The sequence below is a fragment of the Schistocerca cancellata genome, chromosome 10 (genome assembly GCF_023864275.1).
Source record: "Schistocerca cancellata isolate TAMUIC-IGC-003103 chromosome 10, iqSchCanc2.1, whole genome shotgun sequence".
Lineage (NCBI taxonomy): Eukaryota > Metazoa > Arthropoda > Insecta > Orthoptera > Acrididae > Schistocerca > Schistocerca cancellata.
The window spans coordinates 174,031,240-174,050,206 of record NC_064635.1 but is presented as its reverse complement, the minus strand read 5'-3'; the positions used below and the strand labels follow the sequence as shown (position 1 = coordinate 174,050,206).

The 18,967-nt window shown below is 42.0% G+C and overlaps 1 pseudogene; it reads right to left on the bottom strand.

Annotated features, from left to right (window-relative positions):
• Window positions 1–320: 320 nt before the first annotated feature.
• LOC126107218 (5S ribosomal RNA) lies at window positions 321–438 on the bottom strand (annotated as a pseudogene).
• Between the last annotated feature and the right edge of the window lie 18,529 nt (window positions 439–18,967).

Genomic DNA, 18,967 nt, shown 5'->3' with positions numbered 1-18,967 from the left:
GCCACTTCGGCCACTTCGGCCACGAGTGCCTTCATCGGAGGTTGACTTAGATAGAAAAACATTTCGGTAGCTGCCTGAAGGAACACGAGATCAAATATCAAGTAATGGCTTTATTTTAGCACGCCGTCTTCAGGCCACAAGTGGTCCACCGGGACCATCCGACCGCCGTGTCATCCTCAGTTGAGGATCCGGATAGGAGGGGCGTGGGGTCAGCACACCGCTCTCCCGGTCGTTATGATGATTTTCTTTGACCGGAGCCGCTACTATTCGGTCGAGCAGCTCCTCAATTGGCATCACGAGGCTGAGTGCACCCCGAGAAATGGCAACAGCGCATGGCGGCCCGGATGGTCACCCATCCAAGTGCCGGCCACGCCCGACAGCGCTTAACTTCGGCGATCTCACGGGAACCGGTGTATCCACTGCGGCAAGGCCGTTGCCAACGGCCTTATACCGTTCAAGAAGTTTCTATTACGTAACGGTAGCTGTTTTTTCTATCTAAGTCGACTCATAATTTTTTGTTTATTAAATGGTTTATATTGGCTGCATTTCATGTTATACCGTTTTTCTACATGATGTGTCATCCAGCCCTCTTTTTGATTCTATAATGGCGTTTTCAACATTTAAACTGCGCTTCTAAGCTCTTATGTAGGCAAAATGTTACCTTGTCTGATGCTGTCTAACCCAAATATTGTCGTTTACTTCATGCACTAAATAAAGTTCATCATAATATTCGTCTGTCTATATTTTGAACATTAAGTAGTCAGTTTGTGTCTGCGGTTGCTAGATGGCACTCTTGGTGCAATGTTCACCTGGCTGCAGTTGTTAACGCTGACGCCTCAGTCGTAACAGTGACTTGTGATGGGCTAACGAACACGAGTGTCAAATAGTTCAGATGGCTCTGAGCACTACGCGACTTAACTTCTGAGGTCATCAGTCGCCTAGAACTTAGAACTAATTAAACCTAACTAACCTAAGGATATCACACACATCCATGCCCGAGGCAGGATTCGAACCTGCGATCGTAGCGGTCGCTCGGCTCCAGTCTGTAGCGTCTAGAACACGAGTGTCTATAGACTATGTTGTTTTACGAGGTGCGGCTAGAAAAAAACCGGACTGATGCTGGAAAAAACATTTATTTACAATTATTTACAATTTCATGTTATCTCCTTCAATGTACTCTCCTCCTCGGTCTCTACACCGCTCCATACGAATTTTCCAGTGTTCATAGCAATGCTGCAGATCATTTTCGGTAAGTCCATACATTACTTCCGTCGCTTTTTCTTTTACTGCTTCAACAGTCTCAAATCTAGTTCCTTTCAAAGCTGACTTGACTTTAGGGAAAAGAAAAAAGTCACAGGGGGCCAAATCAGGTGAGTATGGTGGATGATCTAAGATGGGAATGTTGTGTTTTGCCAAAAACGTCTTCACTGACAACGCACTGTGAGCTGGGGCATTGTCTTGGTGAAGGATCCATGACTTTTTTCTCCACAAATCGTTCCGTTTTCTCCGTACTCGCTCACGTAGGGTAGCCAGGACGCTAATGTAGTAATGCTGATTCACTGTTTGTCCCTCTGGTACCCAATCAATGTGCACAATCCCTTTGATGTCAAAAAAAAAAAAAAACAATCATCATTGCCTTGAATTTCGATTTTGACATTCGTGCTTTTTTTTGTCGTGGAGAACCAGGAGTTTTCCAATGCATCGATTGGCGTTTAGTTTCGGGATCGTAAGTAAAAACCACGATTCATCGCAAGTAATAACATTTTGTAAGAAGGTGGGATCACTTTCAATGTTTTCCAGGATGTCAGAACAAATCATTCTTCGGCGTTCCTTCTGTTCAATTGTGAGACACTTTGGAACCATTTTTGAACACACTTTGTTCATGTTGAAACTTTCATGAAGAATCTGCCTAACACTTTCCTTGTCAACTCCTGTTAACTCAGACACTGCTCTGATTGTTAAACGGCGATCTTGTCGAACAAGTTTACCGATTTTTTCAATGTTTGCATCAGTTTTTGCTGACAATGGTATGCCAGTGCGAGTGTCATCACTGGTGTCTTCGCGGCCATCTTTAAATCGTTTAAACCACTCAAACACTTGTGTTCGTGATAAACAATCATCGCCGTACACTTGTTGTAACATTACAAACGTTTCACTTGCAGATTTTCCTAGTTTGAAACAAAATTTGATGTTAACACGCTGTTCTTTCTGTACACTCAACATTTTCCGACGCACAGACAAAACGTCAACTACTTAAAACAGACGCCACGGGCAGACTGAGTGCAGGAGGCAGATGAAACTGGAGCAGTAGGCGGAGCGAGAGTCACGTGACAGGCCACGCGACTTTCAGCCTTATTGCATTCGTTTTATTGTTTCACCAGTACTAGTCCGGTTTTTTTTCTAGCCACATCTCGTATGACATGTCGATATGTGTGCCCGCAATATGTAACAGCGTCATGAATGTATTTAATAGTAATGACAACGTGATATAAATGTGTCAGCTGATTTTAAGTTAACATGTTTTAAAGCCACAAAAGTGTAACGTGCTTACGCAATTGCATTTTTTATTCTGTGTAATCGGCCGAATATCAAGATAGACAACGATTTTGTTAAATAATTGATAAACATTCTGTATTTTTCAGCTGCAGTTGATAATGGCCTATGGCCGGAACTGCAGTCGTGAAATAAAGAAGGTGTTACAGTCACTGGCGTAAATATGATGTCTTTTATAAAATATGGTTGGTCGGCATTCGGAAGAATCTGTAGAGGGGGAGAATATTCTTTGGTTTCGAGAATATGATTCGCCTTCTGCAGTTACGAGGGAGGGGAGCCGAGCTGTGCTGGGAAGCCAGCGGTGGAGAGGAAGAGGTCTTCCGTTTTGAGTGCCCGTGTTTGACGGTAGCTCAGTAGCAGCTTTTGTTGGTACAGACGGACTTGCTTTTGCTCTCAGGAGATTTTATAGTTAGAACGGTTAGGCACTGTACTGTTCCCAACTTATACGATTCTGGACTTCGCCTCCGGTAGGGAGTCGTCGTTGAGTGCGCAGTGTTAAGTGATTGAGAGCACTTCCTCTGTCTATACTGACGTAGACACGTTACCTGAGTTTTGTCCTTGTGGCTGGGAGTTCGCGTTTCTCGTCTGTAGAACACAGAGAGGAGAAGACCCTATTAGAGTATAATAGTGAGAGGACCGCCATCTGCGTCCTTGTGTTTGAAAGAGTTTTTTTTATTTTGTGGCTTGAGTTCGTCCATCGTCGTACGAGAACCATCACTGCGATGCGCCGGGCGCAGTACATACGGTGATATCGCAAATTGCTTCGGGTTATTAGGGCTATAAAAGGTAAACAGCTATGATCGCGTAAGTTTTATTTCCACTGAGATTGCACACCACTGTAGATCATCTTTGAAAGTATTATCTTCTAGTGTTTGGTACGTAGATGATACCAGTCATCTCGCGTTATTTAAATTAGATCGTGTAGCCATAAAAACGGGCAGATTTGGGCAATTGATCAGTAATAGTAGTTAGGAAATTCGTTTGTGTCTCTTTATATCTATTGGACATTGATTTATAAACATCTGTAATACATGTTTTAATGCCGGCCGAAGTGGCCGTGCGGTTAAAGGCGCTGCAGTCTGGAACCGCAAGACCGCTACGGTCGCAGGTTCGAATCCTGCCTCGGGCATGGATGTGTGTGATGTCCTTAGGTTAGATAGGTTTAACTAGTTCTAAGTTCTAGGGGACTAATGACCTCAGCAGTTGAGTCCCACAGTGCTCCGAGCCATTTGAACCAACATGTTTTAATCTACAATAAATGTATAAGCGGAACAACATTTATCATTTTGTTCCCATAATCATACATTTTACCGAGCAAGGTGGCACAGTGGTTAGCACACTGGACTCGCATTCGGGAGGACGACGGTTCAATCCCACGTCCGGCCATCTTGATTTAGGTTTTGTGTCATTTCCCAAAATCGCTCCAGGCAAATGCCTGGATGGTTCCTTTGGAAGGGCACGGCCGACTTCCTTCCCCAATGAGACCGATGACCTCAGTGTTCGGACTCCTCCTAAAAAAAAAAAAAAAAAAAAAAAAAAAAAAAAAAAAAAAAAAAAAAAAAGCAGCCCAACCCATTCATTTATGTAATTTAAAGGTTAAAGAACAACAAGGAGGAAATACTATCACCGATAAGAGATCATAAGATCTACTTCAGAGGGTAGTCAGACAGGGCCAAATCTTCATTTTGGCGTTCAGTGTTTTCCGTTGCGCACATTCATTATTCACCCGCCTGGAGTGGAGTGGCATGTTGGAGGCGAGGCAACTGGTGTGTTGTAGTTGACAGGGGTGAACGACGCCTGCGGAGATGTGTACTGGCGAATAGTCGTGCAACTGTTGAGCAACCGATCGCCCAGATGAACCGAGGGGCGACCAACAGCGTCTCCTCAACGAACGTTGCTGTGTACAGGGCTCTGCAACAGGCGCCTGGTTTGTGCACCCATGCTGACTGCCCCCAGCAGCGTCGCAGGCTCGAATTTGCACTCCATTGCCGCAACTCAACATCCACTGAGTGCCGGAAGGTGGCCTTCCCAGGTGAATCACGTCTTACGCTCCATCCCAAAGCAAACACCCAACAACAACTATCCAGGCTGGAAGGGAGTGGTATGGTCCGTACAATGTTTTCGTGACATTCGCTGGGTAATGTCGTCATTCTGGAAGACACAGTGGATGCGTCTATCATTGGGGACTACGTCCACCCTCTAGTGTGATAAAAAAAATTTAGGTTAAATATATTTCAATTCTTTCAATTTAAATCTGTGTTTCATACTAGAATGTCGTGTTCCCAGTTTGGCACAGCTTTGCCACAGGAGACACGAAAGCGGTCGAAGACGTCCGTCTTCTGGTCGGCTCCTGATCGTTGTCAGAAGGAGGCTAGTTTTTGATTACGCGAAGACTTCTATTATTTGGAAAAGAACAACCCGGATTTCTTTACGTAATCAGAATGAAATTTATAATCACCTAAGGGACCTTTAACAACGAACAGTAAAAAAAATTGCATTTGCAAATGAAATCATTAATAAATGGGGTACCTATGAGTTGCATAGCAGACAAGGAGCGGCCTTCTGTCTACGACCAGGATGCCGCAGTGTTCTCTGCTGTAGTAAAGACTGTTTGACATTTATAAAAATAATGTGGCATGGAGGTTCTTTTTTTTTCGTCATCAGTCAACTGACTGGTTTGATGCGGCCCACCACGAATTCCTTTCCTGTGCTAACCTCTTCATCTCAGAGTAGCACGTGCAACCTACGTCCTCAATTATTTGCTTGACGTATTCCAATCTCTGTCTTCCTCTACAGTTTTTGCCCTCTACCGCTCCCTCTAGTACCATGGAAGTCATTCCCTCATGTCTTAGCAGATGTCCTATCATCCTGTCCCGTCTCCTTATCGGTGTTTTCCACACATTCCTTTCCTCTCCCATTCTGCGCAGAACCTCCTCATTCCTTACCTTATCAGTCCACCTAATTTTCAACATTCGTCTGTAGCACCACATCTCAAATGCTTCGATTCTCTTCTGTTCCGGTTTTCCCACAGTCCATGTTTCACTACCATACAATGCAGTACTCCAGACGTACATCCTCAGAAATTTCTTCCTCAAATTAAGGCCGGTACTTGATATTAGTAGACTTCTCTTGGCTAGAAATGCCTTTTTTGCCATAGCGAGTCTGCTTTTGATGTCCTCCTTGCTTCGTCCGTCATTGGTTATTTTACTGCCTAGGTAGCAGAATTCCTTAACTTCATTGACTTCGTGACCATAAATCCTGATGTTAAGTTTCTCGCTGTTCTCATTTCTACTACTTCTCATTACCTTCGTCTTTCTCCGATTTACTCTCAAACCATACTGTGTACTCATTAGACTGTTCATTCCGTTCAGCGGATCATTTAATTCTTCTTCACTTTCACTCAGGATACCAATGCCATCAGCGAATCGTATCATTGATATCCTTTCACCTTGTATTTTAATTCCACTCCTGAACCTTTCTTTTATTTCCATCATTGCTTCCTCGATGTACAGATTGAAGAGTAGGGGCGAAAGGCTACAGCCTTGTCTTACACCCTTATTAATACGAGCACTTCGTTCTTGATCTTCCACTCTTGTTAATCCCTCTTGGTTGTTGTACAGATTGTATATGACCCGTCTCTTCCTATAGCTTACCCCTACTTTTTTCAGAATCTCGAACAGCTTGCACCATTTTATATTGTCGAACGCTTTTTCCAGGTCGACAAATCCTATGAAAGTGTCTTGATTTTTCTTTAGCCTTGCTTCCATTATTAGCCGTAACGTCAGAATTGCCTCTCTCGTCCCTTTACTTTTCCTAAAGCCAAACTGATCGTCACCTAGCGAATTCTCAATTTTCTTTTCCATTCTTCTGTATATTATTCTTGTAAGCAGCTTCGATGCATGAGCTGTTAAGCCGATTGTGCGATAATTCCCGCACTTGTCAGCCCTTGCCGTCTTCGGAATTGTGTGGATGATGCTTTTCCCAAAGTCAGATGGTATATCGCCAGACTCATATATTCTGCACACCAACGTGAATAGTCGTTTTGTTGCCACTTCCCCCAATGATTTTAGAAATTCTGATGGAATGTTATCTATCCCTTCTGCCTTATTTGACCGTAAGGCCTCCAAAGCCCATTTAAATTCCGATTCTAATACTGGATCCCCTATCTCTTCTAAATCGACTCCTGTTTCTTCTTCTATCACATCAGACAAATCTTCACCCTCATAGAGGCTTTCAGTGTATTCTTTCCACCTATTGCTCTCTCCTCTGCATTTAACAGTGGAATTCCCGTTGCACTCTTAATGTTACCACCGTTGCTTTTATTGTCACCAAAGGTTGTTTCGAATTTCCTGTATGCTGAGTCTGTCCTTCCGACAATCATAACTTTTTCGATGTCTTCACATTTTTCCTGCAGCCATTTCGTCTTAGCTTCCCTGCACTTCCTATTTATTTCATTCCTCAGCGACTTGTATTTCTGTATTCCTGATTTTCCCGGACCATGTTTGTACTTCCTCCTTTCATCAATCAACTGAAGTATTTCTTCTGTTACCCATCGTTTGTTCGCAGCGACCTTCTTTGTACCTATGTTTTCCTTCCCAACTTCTGTGATGGCCCTTTTTAGAGATGTCCATTCCTCTGCAACTGTACTGCCTACTGCGCTATTCGTTATTGCTGTATCTATAGCGTTAGAGAACTTCAAATGTATCTCGTTATTCCTTAGTACTTCCGTATCCCACTTCTTTCCGTATTGATTCTTCCTGACTAATGTCCTGAACTTCAGCCTACTCTTCATCACTACTATATTGTGATCTGAGTCTATATCTGCTCCTGGGTACGCCTTACATCCAGTATGATTTCGGAATCTCTGTCTGACCATGATGTAATCTAATTGAAATCTTCCCGTATCTCCCGGCCTTTTCCAAGTATACCTCCTCCTCTTGTGATTCTTGAACAGGGTATTCGCTATTACTAGCTGAAATTTATTACAGAACTCAATTAGTCTTTCTCCTCTTTCATTCCTTGTCAATGGTTCAAATGACTCTGTGCACTATGGGACTCAACTGCTGTGGTCGTAAGTCCCCTAGAACTTAGAACTACTTAAACCTAACTAACCTAAGGGCATCATACACATCCATGCCCGAGGCAGGATTCGAACCTGCGACCGCATTCCTTGTCCCAAGCCCATATTCTCCTGTAACCTTTTCTTCTACTCCTTCCCCTACAACTGCATTCCAGTCGCCCATGACTATTAGATTTTCGTCCCCCTTTACATACTGCATTACCCTTTCAATATCGTCATACACTTTCTGTATCTGTTCATCTTCATCTTGCGACGTCGGCATGTATACCTGAACTATCGTTGTCGGTGTTGGTCTGCTGTCGATTCTGATTACAACAACCCGCTCACTGAACTGTTCACAGTAACACACCCTATGCCCTGCCTTCCTATTCATAACGAATCCTACACCTGTTATACCATTTTCTGCTGCTGTTGATATTACGCGATACTCATCTGACCAGAAATCCTTGCCTTCCTTCCACTTCACTTCACTGACCCCTATTATATCTAGATTGAGCCTTTGCATTTCCCTTTTCAGATTTTCTAGATTCCCTACCACGTTCAAGCTTCTAACATTCCACGCCCCGACTCGTAGAACGTTATCCTTTCGTTGATTATTCAATTTTTCTCATGGTAACCTCCCCCTTGGCAGTCCCCTCCCGGAGATCCGAATGGGGGACTATTCCGGAATCTTTTGCCAATGGAGAGATCATCATGACACTTCTTCAAATACAGGCCACATGTCCTGTGGATACACGTTACGTGTCTTTAATGCAGTGGTTTCCATTGCCTTCTGCATCCTCATGTCTTTGATCATTGCTGATTCTTCCGCCTTTAGGGGCAATTTCCCACCCCTAGGACAAGAGGTTAAAAAAGGATTAAGGGGAAGAACAATAAGAAATCTGGTAAACACTAAATATATTCAAACAATTCTCACTAGCAAATTAGGGCTTATTTATAAACAGTATAACTTACATAAGTACTTTTCTTACTGTACGGTGCGATCAGATTTCAGCCTGCCCTGTTCTGTCTCCTTAGTTAACGTTTTTGTCACAAATTACAGTCATTACTTTTCTCCTCCGTTTAAGACAATTCTTGCACTGTTCAACATCTTCATAACAATAACTTGCCGATTTACAGTTTCGAACATAAATTACTTGAATTTTATTAATTAATAATGTTGTCTGCACGCTGGCAAGACCGCTCACTTTTCTAGCTTAAAATCGACCTTCTCTACGTTTTCACATTACAAGCAGAAGTACATTAAAAATCTGAAGATCTACAAAAGTTTTTTACTGTCATCTTTTATTTAGATCGAAGCGGAACGTCAGTTGAGCTTCCGTTAAAATGTTTCTTTGTGTACGCAATCGATGTATTAGCGTCCGCGCTAGATGCGCATCTTCACAGTTCGTAAATTATATAAAACAAATGTCTTTCAAAGAATAGGTCTCATATCATAAGTTGATCATTTAATATACAGATAGGTGAATGTCTTTCCAAGGGCACTCACAGCTTTCATACTACGGAACTTCCAATAATATTACAACCCGTACATGCAGATTGCTTTGCCTCGGCACGAAGGCATCTAATCGCAGGACAATGCCACTTACCACACAACTTTCAGTGGGTGTCCTTGGTTCTAGAAGCTCCAGGATGTGTTTACCGTATTCCACTGGCCACCAAACTCGCTTGAGAATCTGTGGGACCACCTCGATCGCGCCATGGATCCTCAGCTGAGAAATCCAGCGAAGAAATCCTCGTGTTTTAAGTATTCCTTTATGCATAATCACTAATGCAATGATTTCGTCCTGTAATGAGTTCCTTATTATTTTCAGTTAACAAAATACACGTAAGTGAAATCGTAAACTAACGAAAACAACATGAATTTAAAATGTAAAATAACAATTTAAGAACTAAGTAAAACAAATAATTAGAGTAATAGTGAACATTTAGATATTTTAATAAGGTCTGTCAAAAATACACAGGCAGGACATTGTGTGTAGCATGTTTTCCAAAAATGGTATTTCAGAAACCAGCTTCACTATGCCTTGCTCATACTGTGGCATCAAGCAGTCAGGCCTGCAAGATGAGTGGTCTGCCAAGCGAGTGGATTCATTCTTATCTGTCGAGTAACATGAACTCTAGTATTCACAATAAAGTTACAAATTATCCTCCTGTATGAATAATGCGCAACGGAAACGCACATCTGACTATCAGTAATTTACAGAACTCTGTTCACTACGCACTGGCAATACCACGTTTTCTTTCTTTTTTATTTAACGGCTTTTATCAACACGTGGCCATCGCACTGAATATGAGTGGCGCACACATTATAAATTCTGGATATCATGACAACATACAATTCGAAGGAAAAGGCCACCAATCTTTTTCTTTTCACTATCTTATTTATTCCGATAAATTCTATAACCTAAACACACAAATTGTATAACCTACAACAATGACACATGAGAAATTCCGCCCAGTGGGCATGGCTTTACATTGGTGATTCTCTATCTTATGGTCTCGTAATTATTCAACGCTACAGTGCACTTTCTGGATAGGATGGTGGATCTTTTTGCTATATCTTACACTTCGACTCTCACAACCATCATCACGAAACTTTCCTCCAGACCGAGCGGTACAAAAGGAACACGCCTAACCCACTACCTCTGCAACTACCTAGCTACTCTCCCATGCAAACCACACATACCCAAATTACATGACATACACCACACTACAACATGGAATACAACACAATAAATAGTCACAACACTATCACTTTCAGCTTTCCCACTTCAATTAGTATTTATCCCAGTTTTACACGACACTGCCCCACTTCGTGATTTTTCTTTCCTACTATGAACTCTGAAGGATATATGCACGTCTTCCTGTGCAATGCAAGCCAAGTGGCGATGCTGGATAGACGACTGACTCACCTTGCTTCTCTCTCAGAATATTATAGTTTGAATCAAGCGTCACACGGAAACATAACATGCAAAGTAATATTAAGAGCATATTCATCACACACGCGAGTCCTCAACTGATACCATGGACGAGTACTTCTCTTTATCCTTTGTCTCATACACAGATTGAGACTCACACAGTACTCACCACGTGGAAGTACTCGTCTCTAATTTCAAGTCCTGCACACGCCATTCCTTAAATATTTCAACTTGTAGTACACACGCTAGTAATTCAGCTTAACTTAAGCACACGGAAGTATTTCAACTTATTGCTACACGTGGTTTCATTGTAACCGTTGGTCACTTCCGAAGATTACTACGATCCCATTAATATTACCTGCCTGACATTTAATTCTCCCCACAAAAGTTCCTGAAATAGAGAAATTATTATTTTAAACTACTCTTAAATATTCCACATGCATACCATGTCTCCACTCTTTTGTCTTTACGGAGCACACCTAAGATAGGTCTGACCAGCACAAGATCCAGCAGCAGAGTGCTGAAACATGGCCGTTCTTCAGGTCCTCTCACACCTCTGCCGAAGTGGGGGAGCACCTCGCTACCGTATTGGTCAGCCACATTTCAGGCGCTCAAAGCTTAGGTAAATTTCATCTCTTTGGTCCGACCAAAGGTGACCAAAGGGTCGTCTCAAAGATGATCATATATTCACATTCACTATCTGCGGTTAGCAGATGACCATACATTCATTCATTTCACAGATCTCACCAAACTGCATGTAGGGATTTATTTTGTGGGAGTGCACATGTGATCAATTAAATAAATAAATTGTCATTCTTTCCTACACTGGTATCTGGCTTCGCTGTATTAATTGAAATTGAGTTATTTTTAAAAAAAATGTGTTGTTCTGACAAGAATAATGAAGTATGTTGTACCTATTTTCAATGTCGGGCGGTACTGTACCCTTTCAACTACACTCGGATGGATGTGGCGGGAAAGCTTCTTTAATTTATGTTGTAACAAAAGTTTTCGTTTTTCTAAATTAATTAACAGTGGTGGGGTATTTCGCAAACTTTCAACTTATTATAAAAGTTGGTTCTAATGTTTTCAAAGACGTTAATTGCATTTCGACATTTATATGAAACATATATATGTTTCGAAGTCATTCCCTCTAAACCTAATTCGCCAAATTACTTTTTGGGGAGTGTATTCCCGCCTTAAATGTAAAACTGGACCAAAACGAAAAAATAAGTATTGCGTTATTTTTGCCCCTCTACATACCCATCAAGTTTGATCAAGATCGTTTCCTTACATCTGGAACTGTTAAGTCCTACAATGATGGATAAAATGTGTCACATTGAGTGATATTTGTGTGGAGGATTACTACCATTCTCAAGTTTCACACTCGCACCTTGATGATTTCGAGGTGATAATTCAAACTTTATGACTACCTCTTGTATTCTTTCTTCGCCTGAACTGAGAGGAACAGCGATCGGCTTCGTAAATCACTGCACAGTGGCACGATCGTGTTCGAGGTTCATTTTCACTGAAGCGCCAAAGAAACTCGTATAGGCACGCGTATTCAAATACAGAGATACGTAAACAGGCAGAATACGACGCTGCGGTCGGCAACGTCTATATAAGAAAACAAGTGTCTAGCGCAGTTGCTAGATTAGTTACTGCTGCTACAATGGCAGGCTATCAAGATTTAAGTGAGTTTGAACGTGGTGTTTTAGTCGGCGTATGATCGTTGGGACACACCACCTCCGACGTAGCGATGAAGTGGGGATTTACCCGCACAACCATTTCACGAATGTACCGTGAATATCAGGAATCCAGTAAAACATTAAATCTCTGCATTACTGCGGCCGGAGAAAGATCCTGAAAGATCGGCAGCAACGATGACTGAAGACAATCGTTCAACGTGACAGAAGTGCAGCTCTATCGCAAATTGCTGCGGTATGCAATGCTCGACCATCAAAAAGCGACAGCGTGCGAAGCATTCAAAGTAAGATCATCGATGTGGGCTTTCAGAGCCGAAGCCCGCTCGTGTACCCTTGATGACTGCACTGTTTGGGCCCATGAACACAGGCATTGGACAGTTGATGACTTTAAACATGTTGCCTGGTCGTACGAGTCTCGTTTCAAATTGTATCGAGGGGATGACCGTGTACGGGAATGGAAGCATCCATGGACCCTGCATGTCAGCAGGGGACTGTTCAAGCTGGTGGAGCCTCTGTAAAGTTGGGGGGCGTGTGCAGTTGGAGTGGTATGGAACACCTGATAAGTTTCTGACAGGTGACACATACGTAAGCATCCAGTCTGATTACCTGCATCCATTCATGGCCGTTGTACATTCAGACGGACTTGGCCAATTCCAGTAGCACAATGCGACATCCCACACGTCTAGAATTGCTACACGGTGGCTCCAGGAACACTCTCCTGAGTTTAAACACTTTCGCTGGCCTCCAAACTCGCCAGACATGAACATTATTGAGCATATCTGGGATGCCTTGAAGAGATCTTTGCCCCCTCGCGCTCTTACGGATTTATGGACAGACCTGCAGGATTCACGGTGTCAGTTCAGCACTACTTCAGACATTTGTCGAGTCCATGCCACGTCGTGTTGGGCCACTTGTGCCTGCTCGCTGTGGCCCTACACGATGTACCAGTTTCCTCGGCTCTTCAGTGTAGTAGCTGGTGTTCCAATCGGCGCTGTAGGAACCACATGCTGAGTGATCGGAGGTATTGGAGCTGTGCAGCCGTTGTAGTGATAACTGACGCTGCACGAGTGTGTTTGCACGTGGCTTCATCAGAGCCGGCGGCCAGCGTGTGTCGAGTGCCACTCGTAATCTGGTCGCCACTCGAGACCGCGCCGACTAATTGTGCAGCTGACAGCCGCGTACCGTACATAGACCGCTGGGCCGTCTGCCTGTACCGCTCTTGCAACACGATACGAGAACGGTTCTCTAAGTTCACTCACCACGGTTGCTCGATGACCGAGTCGAATTTAATCCCACAGATTTTCATTGATGAATATCATCATTATCATCATCATCAAGGGTTTGGCTGTTCCTGTACCAAACTCACAAACAAAATCATTCCCATCTTCTTTGGGGTCTTCCAATATCTCTTTTCGCATTCCGCTTGCAGTTCAAGATCTTCTGGGGAATTTTGTGACCCGGCACCTACACCCGTACACGTCCATACCCTCGATATAATTTGAAACGAGATTCGTCCGAGCAGGAAAGATGTTTCCAGTCATCAACTGTTCAATGTCTGTGTTAAGGGGCTTAGACTGGGCGTAAACCTTTCCGAAGTTATGACGTTTTTCTGTATGTACGATGTATACTACTACTTATCCGCACCTTGCCATTTAGATTAATTTTCATGGCCTACTTTGAATGTATGGGTATTTTCAAAATCAGCTTTTATGTTGTAAGTCGTCCCACTGCTGCTATAAGACATGTAATAAAATTATCTCCTTCATATGAGTATTCAAAACCGTTTGCTTGACAGTTTAATTTCTGTTGAATCAATTGTAAATATATGTATATTGGTTTCTGACCCAGTGCTTGTGCAAAAGTGTATAACCAGAGTGCGATGTATTTTTTGGGACAAAGCTTTTATACTTTAAAGGGAACACTGTTTCCTTATACCCAAGTTCTGTTTGTATCATATGAGCAAATTTTTTCTATAAATAATAGGTGTGGTAGTGGAGGTCTGACAGATAGCCATATAGCATTTAAAAGGAAATTAAAAGAATTTCGTAATGGCAACTCCTTCTACTCATTAGATGAATTTTTGGATATAGTAAGTGGGTAATTTCCCAACCTCCACAAAAAAAAAAAAAAAAATATTCAGTGTCATGTAATATTTTGTCTAATGTAATATCTTGTATAGACACCTTTTATTAAGCTGACACGTTCCACATCATTACGAAGTGTCGTATTCATGATCCGTGGAACAGGTACTAATCTAATCTAATCTATATCATTCTAATTTTCATAAGTACGATAATTTTTTTGTAACTAAGCCTCAGAAACAGTTATAATGTGTTAACATGTGCAAACAGGACAAATGAGATCTGTGTATCATCATGTCTTTAAATTTTTGTATAAAGAATATTGTGTTTCATGACATTTTGACCTGTTAAATCGTGGCATATATTATACACTCACGACTATTTATGTATCTGACTTCTTGGTTTCAACGTAGTATTTTACGTAAATTAAGAACTTTGTACCTCTGACTTCCCACGCCAGATGGCGATTACTGTGTCATAACAAATTCTGTTATTTGTATATTTTTCTTTTTTACTAGTCCTGTAAGTTGTCATCTTATAATTTACCTGTTGATTTTTATTCTTGCATGCTTCTTCTTTAAGTTGTTTTGAAAATGAGACGCCAGTATATGTTGGCGAGATGTGCGTTTCCCCCTTCCTGTTTGCTATGCGTTTTTAATGAATAATTTTAAATTTTACATATTCAATTAATGATTTGCAAGTTTACATTTGGTATTTTGTGGTAATCTCTTGCCAAATAAACTAATGTTAAATCTTTACGTGTCACATAGAGGGCGTTCCAGGCCCCTCTCACACCGTGGTCTGCTGTATAGGTGAATGTGAAAAGCGGCTTCAGTTATTATGATCGTTTCATAGCTTCTGTTACTGCTAACAACTGGACACCAGTACCTACGAGCTTTAATTTGTATGCTAAAGGTATGTTCTTACCAACAGTTGGTTTATACTTAGGTATATTTGCGGTCTTTTGTTTCTTATTCACTGATCGCTATGTGAAATGCTTAACTTCCGGCACTGAAGATGATCATTATGTGATCGAAAATCGATTGTGCTGTTAATAAATCATCAAAATTCCGGCCAATGCTGACCTTCTTTTTAATGTTATTTATCATATGATCACTGTGCACACAGCACTCTATGGAGTCGCCAATCAGTTCTCATCACGTGTTGTGTCCAGTCTCCAGTATACTTTTAATTTTTTCATTCACGCTGAAAATATTTATTTCTAGTAGCTTCGTTTCTAATCATGTCTGTTCTTGGGCAGCTCTTCGTACTTCGTAGCAACCTCATCTCTGCTACCTGAATTTTATTTTCTTGCTTTTTTGGTGGTAAACTAGTTTCGTTTCTATAGGATAACACAGGAACCGTCATTTCTTTATACGATTTCATGATGGTTTCTTTTTATACTTTGGGGCCCAATGTTCTGCTACCACATATATCTTGGAATTTGTGTATTTTATTTTCAATATCAGAGGCAAAATCAAAACTTATAGCACAGCCTAAATATGAGTTTTTAGAGACTTGTTCTAAAACTGAATTATCCGAAACATTTTTGATTTGACTGGATATTTTCCTCGAAATGTCATTATTTTCGTTTTGTTGCTAGAAAGTAAAGCTGTACTTCTTGCAAATTTTGTTGAGCTGGCATACTCCTCTTTGGAGGTCACCTCCATCCCTTTGAAGAATAACGATGTCATCAGGAAACAAGTACATTGAGGTACTCCGCAGTCGTTATCTTAAGTCATTATAAAGACTTTTGGTGTACACAGTAGGTCAAATATAACGCTGGAGAAAGTATGTACAGTGAAACAGTAGATCCAGTTACTATGGACGAATTACAAGAGGCTTTGAAAGGCATGAAAAACAGAAAAGCAGGTGGTACAGATGGAATAAATGCAGACTAATTAAATATGGAGAGTTACCACTAGATAAAAAAACTTTTGCAAGTAATAAATGAATGTTGGACGATCTGCAATATCCGAGACTCCTGGTATACATCAGTAGTAATCTTTCCTTTCAAAATATGGTAACGTAATGACTGTAAAGATTATAGTGGCATCAGACTTCTAAACACTGGCTAAAGCTATACCTAAAGATAGTCAATAACCGGATAAAAATAGCATAGAATCTATTATTTCCGAAGAAAAAAATGGATTTAGATCAGGTCGTTCATGCACAAACAATGTGTTTGTAGTTTAAAAGATACAGGAAAAACACAGAGAAATTAATATAGAAACTCATATGGCCTGTATCGACTTTGAGAAAGTTTTTGGTCGTGTGAGTCGCAATAGACTAAGGAAGATTATGCCTGAATGTGGATACCGTTATCACCTAATAGAGGTAGTGAAAAGTTTTAACAAAACTACAAGCATTATAATAAACACAGTTAGGAATCGATTGGATGAAATAATTATTAACTAAGGTGTTAGACAAGGGCGTGGACTATGACATACACTTTTTAATACTGATATTTAATGTCGGCCCCTGTAGCTGAGCGATTCAGCATGTTCGGTCAGAAGGTTAGCTACCCTCTGTAATAAAAAACTGAGTGAACGGATCAACGAACAACCTGAGAGAGTGTCATCGGACGTGCGCCACGAACAAATTCAATGAACAATATAGAACTAAATGAGATCAACTAAAATAAAATAAAATAAAATAAACGCGGTCAGCGTGACGGAATGTCTTACTTAACGGCCCAGGTTCGATTCCCGGCTGGCGCGGAGATTTTCTCCGCCGAAGGACTGGGTGTTGTGTTGTCCTTAACATCATCATTTCATCCCCATCGACCCTCAAGTTGCCGAAGTGGTGTCAACTCGAAAGACTTGCACAAGGCGAATGGTCTACCCGACGGGAGGCCCTAGTCACACGATTGTTTGTTAATAGGGCATTTAATTTTTTTTGTCAGTGTAGTGTGCTTTTGTACAGGGTGAATCACCGAAAACTCACACTGCAGACACTGTGTGAGAAAGTGCTACGGATGTGCTGTTTTCACAGAATGAATTGTTGGTCAGGGGCTCGTAATGTTAGCCATTAAACGGGTTGTAATATCACTTCGAAAGTGTATTTGCTGTGCGAACATACAACTGTTTAAATGGAACAATGGCTACCGACAGTAACAAACTAAAACCAAGGTAAATTAAAAAGTCAATGGTTTTTGTTGCAGGATTCTATTGCGAGTCGCTTAGGAGGTACCAATTATTGAAAAGTTCCCTCAAGAACACTTCTAAAAGACCTGTGGTAGCACACACCAAAGAACAAAACAAGTAGATAACAAGACAACTGACCATCACAGATTGTTTTCAAAATGGCGATACACGCTGATATGGAATGATTGCGGCAGACGTGCTAGCATTTCAACGGAGACGTCCGAGCAGGCTGCAGTAATACGTCGTTGCGTATCGTAGGGTGTAGTTGGTATTTCCTTGTAGACAGCGTCTTTCAGCTTTCCCCACAAAAAAAGTCTACAGGCGTCAAATCCGGGAAAGGGGCCGACCAAGGTACAAGTACTATGAGTCCAACGATTTGGAAACATTGAAGAAGTGAATCAAAATTTGTGCTGCGGCCGGAACTTGAACCCGATCCTTCTCGCTTACTAGGCAGATTTGTTGAGCATTACACCACCACAAGCTTATGGTCAACTAGACAAACCACCGAAGTCAAATACCCTCCCCAACACAAACTCCAGTCCACATCTCCCCTTATACTGTCACTGTTACCAGGGCTCTCCGACATCCGAATAGCACACCAGCATTGGACGTAATGGGGAAGTGCTGTACTACGTGTGATCGTATAGAACTTAAATTAAATTTTCCCTGAGACACACACTACTGGCCATTAAAATTGCTACACCGAGAAGAAATGCAGATGATAAACGGGTATTCATTGGACAAATATACTAGAACTGACATATGATTATATTTTCTCGCCATTTGGGTGCATAGAAATAAGTACCCAGAACAACTACCTCTGGCCGTAATAACGGCCTTGTTACGCCTGGGGATGGAGTCAAACAGAGCTTGGATGGCGTGTACAGGTACAGCTGCCCATGCAGCTTCAACATGATACCACAGTTCATCAAGAGTAGTGACTGGCGTATTGTGACGAGACAGTTGCTCGGCCACCATTGACCAGACGTTTTCAATTGGTGAGAGATCTCGAGAATGTGCTGGCCAGGGCAGCAGTCGAACATTTTCTGTATCCAGAAAGGCCCGTACAGAACCTGCAACATGCGGTCGTGCATTATCCTTCTGAAATGTAACGTTTCGGAGGGATCGAATGGAGGGTAGAGCCACGGGTCGTAACACATCTGAAATGTAACGCCCACTGTTCAAAGTGCCGTCGATGCGAACAGGAGGTGACCGAGACATGTAACCAATGGCGCCCCATACCATCACGCCGGGTGATACTTCAGTATGGCGATGACGAATACACGCTTCCAATGTGCGTTCACCGCGATGTCGCCAAACACGGATGCGACCATCATGATGCTGTAAACAGAACCTGGATTCATCCGAGAAAATGACGTTTTGCCGTTCGTGCACCCAGGTTCGTCGTCGAGTACACCATCGCTGGCGCTCCTGTCTGTGATGCAGCGTCAAGGGTAACCGCAGCCATGGTCTCCGAGCTGAT